Genomic DNA, 4,797 nt, shown 5'->3' with positions numbered 1-4,797 from the left:
CCCTTCCTGGATCGACGCCCCTTAGGATCAAAACCACCTGCTTCGATCCTAAGCAAAATCGCAGTATAAATCGTTCCATTCTGCCTCCTCGTCCGATCCTCTCTTCCTCCTCCTCCTCCTTCCTCTCTTCGCTCTTCCCGGCTAAGGTAGGGGCCGACAAGATCCGAACAGCTAGAGGACGCCCACGACCACCATGGCACGGTTGGTCGGCAACATGAGGGAATCCGAAGGAAGAGAGAACAACACCGAGATCTCTGATCTTATGTAAAGGGGTCTCCTTCTTCTTCTTCTGAAGCAGAGAGATCGAGTGCAGTACAACAATAACGAAGTATGTCTGCCTGTTAAAACCCTAAAATTGCAGGCATAAAGGCTCTCCGTGCTTCATTTTCTCCATCTCGGCCTCTTCGCTCGCTGGGTACACGGTCAAAACCTCTCATTTCCTCTTTTCATTCTTCTTAATCGTCTGATTGCTAAAGGTTGAGGATGGGGTTTGGGGTTAACCTCTCTATAAAGCGCCGAAGCCTTTTCTTTTCCCCCGACTTTCTCCTTCTCGTGACTTCGGACTTCACGCGACCGAGACCGGCGATTTCTTCTTCTCTCGGTGGCGCCGGCGAAGAGCGGACCTTGGAGCGTTGAGAGGAAGAGAGGTTAGTTACAGCCGAACCTTCTTTCTCCCCGATCCCTTCCTCCCTTCTCTGATCTCGGTGAACAACGACGACGGATCTCGATCGGTGGATTTCGCCGGCTGTCGGGAGGGAACCAAGGGCATCGGCGTTGGATCAGGCCAGCATCGATTGTTTGGAGGAGGTAACAACCATTGTTCCTTCCCGATCTCTGTCCCTGTTCGTCGGCAAGAACAAGTGGTTGCCCTAACTTCGATCTTGGAGGTAAGGGTTTGGTTTTGGTTGTGAATTCGAACCTTGATCCTTTCTAGTGTTGATTCAGGTGGTTCTTTCTGGGAAGCAGAGACTGGTATTTTGGTCCCGGCCACCACAGCTCTGTTGGATCGATCTCTTCTTCGTATCAGTGATCGTCTCCGGTGATTGAAGGGTGCAGAGGTAATGAGGTCGATCTGTTGTTGTTGTTAACAGGTTGTTTTGATGACTTCTTGTTATTCTTTCTTCTTGATCCGGCTAGTGAAGATGCACTATGTAATGTTCTGTTTGTAGGGGATTGAGGTACGGTTTAGTTCTTGTTCCTTACCCTTGTGCGATCATTAGTTGCAGTAGATGTTACCTAATGAATCCTGTGTGTTTTGAGCTGGATCCACGGCAGAGTCAATAAGAATTTGTTTGTTCTGGTGTTGGAGGTTAAGGGTATGATGTGTTACTAGTTAACAAGGATAAGAGTTGTTATATTGGGTAATTGAATGTTGTAAATAAAGATTAACCTGAATCTGAAATGGTTTCAGTGACATTTAGGTTTCATGTTAGGTGATTATGGAAGATTGTAACCTTGAAGATCTAATGGGAATTTAGATATTGGATGGTTTAGGTTAGAATATAAATTTAATATGGTTATGTTAAAAGAAGGGAGCCGTACCTATGGTTAGCGTTTCTTTTGTATGTTCATTTCCTCCAGGTTTTTGTAATTTAATTTCCACCCTCTAGGGTTTTTTTTTAATTCAGTTTTCGATGCCTAATTCCACCCTGCTTCTTTCTGACATACATTTACACATTGTTTCAGAGGATGCGATGTGCTTATTTTAGATACTGGATTGGGAAGTGCAGAGAATCAAGCAAGGGTCAAGGAGTTGCTTCATGTGGAGGAATCAAAACTAGAGGAGGATGAGGGTAAGTGTTTTTACTCATAATATTATTTTAGTTTCTGTTCAGATCAGTTGGCACTCGATTCTGTGCTTTAGGAAATACCACTCCAGCAGTGAGATGGGTTCGAGATGATAAATATGATTGCATCCGATTAAAGCATTGCAAGGTGAGCTATATTCACTGTGTATCCCCCCTTCAGAGTACATATGTATCTGTATAGTAATTAATTTCAATATAGGCACATCAAATTACCTTAATTGTTTCTGGACATAGACTTAATCCTTTGGATTACTTTATTTTAATTGGTAGAGTATTTGCCACTACCTTTCTATTATTCATTCTTTTGCTTTGCAGGTTGTGACAAAAATTGATTGGCATCGGAAAGGAGACTATTTCACTACTGTCGTTCCTAGTGATATCCTAATTATGAATTTTAGTTGTACTTATTTTTAGTCATTCCTAGTGCCTATTTTATATCTCAGTTTTGTTTCTTTCTTTTTTCTAATACACACTGACAAATTGGAAATATATAAAAATCATGACATTATACCTAGTTACCTAGCCTTTGAGGCTGGAATCAGGATGAAACCTAAAGTGCCCTGAAAAGTTTAGGCATACCAAATTCTCTCAGTTTAATGACAGAGGTCAGTTGTGTTGCAAACTTTGTTGTTTTCCTTGTTTTTCATTTACCGCGTCTAGATTAAGAAACTATGGCTTTCTAACTCAAATAAAAATTGCAATTCCTGCCTATCTTAGACCTAACATTAACTTATTAATTGAACAGGTGTTTTAGATTGTAAATTTCATCCGAGGCAGCCATGGCTATTCACAGCTGGAGCAGATTCTGTCATTAAACTGTATTGCCACTAATGATAGATTCTCCAGGAAACTTTGAAGAATCTCCTCGAGTCAAGATACGTGAGTACTTGCTGATCCTACATGACTACGGTAGCAAGTTCATGTTCTTTGCTTGATAATTTATTCTTTTTTGACCAATTCATTTCCGCAAACCCCTTACCTGTAAGCACCAACTAGTATCCTTATTGTCAAGAATTAATTTTATCAACGACTTATAAGTTTGGTATGCATATTTCTTATGATGTTGAACCTTGACTTTGAGACACATGATGGCTTTGTTTTATTTTTTTTGTTGAATTTTCTATCCTGTAAGTTTCAACTCCACTAGTATCATGTTTCCATAGATGATGCTGTCTTAGATGTTGGAGTCGTGACTCATTCTTTATACTGATGTTTCTGTGTGGAATTTTCCCAGTTGTCCTGTTCATTGTTTGATGTTTCTGTGTGTGTTGTAGCTGAATTTGGTTGTAGCTTCTGCAAGCTTTCTTCACTTTCTTCCCTCCACTATCTGTTAACAAGTTTGATCTTTACAATTCAGTTATAAGAACAAACAATATGACCAAAGGTTGACAGCTTTGCTTCATCCTTTTTACATTTCAGTATGTGGATGAAAGCAAATATGTACTGATGTACCTAAATGGATTTACAAAAATATCTTTGAAATGTTTTGTCATACAGATATGGCATCTAGTATAATTTTTTCCAACTTGATTGTTGCATTATCATATAATGAGATTAGGTGCACAGCTTGCAGTCAGTTTATTGTTTTTGCTAAAGATCATTGCTAGTAGGCCGACAAAAGACAGGTCTAAAATGAAGCCTAAGAAAACATGCTTAAGATGATATTTTAAGATTTTCTAAACATTGGATCGTTGCGGAAGGTTGTGATTGGCACGGCAAGTGTTCTAAAATGAAGCCAAAGAAAATGGGGGAGAAAATAAGGTTCGGCTTGAGGAATTTATGCAATAAAGCAGTTTTATATTTGATTCCTTCTTTAATTATATTGCGTGTGTTCCTAAGCTGCAACCTATTAATAATTTTAGTTTTATAATGTTCTTTGCCACTACCTTTCTATTATTCATTCTTTTGCTTTGCAGGTTGTGACAAAAATTGATTGGCATCGGAAAGGAGACTATTTCACTACTGTCGTTCCTAGTGATATCCTAATTATGAATTTTAGTTGTACTTATTTTTAGTCATTCCTAGTGCCTATTTTATTCCTAGTCACCTTATTTCAATGACAAGAACAAGGGTTCTCATGGCCAATATGTGTCTATTAATGGGATTTTCAATGTCTTGCTTACCACGCTAATCCTACTTCTGATTGGATTTGCAGCTTCAAGATATCAAACTCTACACCTTCTATATGGAGCTAGATTTGCAAAAGCCATATCCAACTCGAGGAAGTGACTTATTGACATGGGAGGTAGGTGTACCTCTTTAGTTCCGCTTTTAACCAAATATCCCTATAAAGATTCATTTGTGTGCTCTTAACATATCTATTCCTACAACGTTGTTATCTAGGATTAGCATTTATTTTGTTAAATGTGATTTATGCACCTATAATTATTCTGGTGAAGTTAGCATTCTATTAAACTAGATTATGACCTTTGCAGAGAACTTATTGGTAACCAAGGACTTTGTGAAGATAGCAAATTTTGGCCTTGCTCGTGAAGTTCATTCGAAGCCACCATTCACATAATAGGTTTCAACACGCTGGTAAGCATGTTTATGACAAGCACTTGTGATCTTATATTTTTTATTTGATACATGTACACATTTGTTTTAGTTATTTGACATATGGTGGATTTATGTGTTTTTACAGTTTACAAATCTAAAGTACTCCAGAGTTGAAATTGATGAAGTGCAGTTCGAGTGGGCTGAATGCATGATAGATTACATTTGAAGTGCAGTTCTACCTTGATCTGTTAAAAGAATGTTCTACCTTGATTTTGATATCTATTAGCTAGCTTTTGATGTAAAAAGAATGTTTGGGTATTTTATGGATATTGTTGTAAGAAGATTATTTATATAATTTGTGAATATTTGTGTATTTTATGGATATTATTGAATGAAGAATATTTATATAATTTTTGAATATTTGTGTATTTTTTTTTGTTATTGTCGGTTTATCATTGTTTCGGAAATCAAATTTGTGCTGTTAAAAAAT

General features: G+C 37.9%; 1 long non-coding RNA gene across 4 annotated transcripts; it reads left to right on the top strand.

Moving 5' to 3' along the window:
* The first annotated feature begins 456 nt into the window (after positions 1-456).
* LOC121980477 lies at positions 457-4,326 on the top strand. Of its 4 annotated transcripts, none has more exons than XR_006111551.1 (8): positions 457-647; positions 946-1,058; positions 1,687-1,793; positions 1,865-1,935; positions 2,124-2,413; positions 2,554-2,687; positions 3,725-4,053; positions 4,244-4,326. It is a non-coding gene; the product is annotated as an uncharacterized LOC121980477 (long non-coding RNA). The 4 variants fall into 4 exon arrangements; XR_006111553.1 differs by lacking the exon at positions 457-647 and adding an exon at positions 698-807 and having other exon boundaries at positions 3,964-4,053; XR_006111550.1 differs by lacking the exon at positions 457-647 and adding an exon at positions 698-807.
* Positions 4,327-4,797: the final 471 nt, after the last annotated feature.

This window comes from Zingiber officinale, chromosome 5A, assembly GCF_018446385.1.
Source record: "Zingiber officinale cultivar Zhangliang chromosome 5A, Zo_v1.1, whole genome shotgun sequence".
Lineage (NCBI taxonomy): Eukaryota > Viridiplantae > Streptophyta > Magnoliopsida > Zingiberales > Zingiberaceae > Zingiber > Zingiber officinale.
This window is presented reverse-complemented; position numbering and strand designations above follow the sequence as displayed.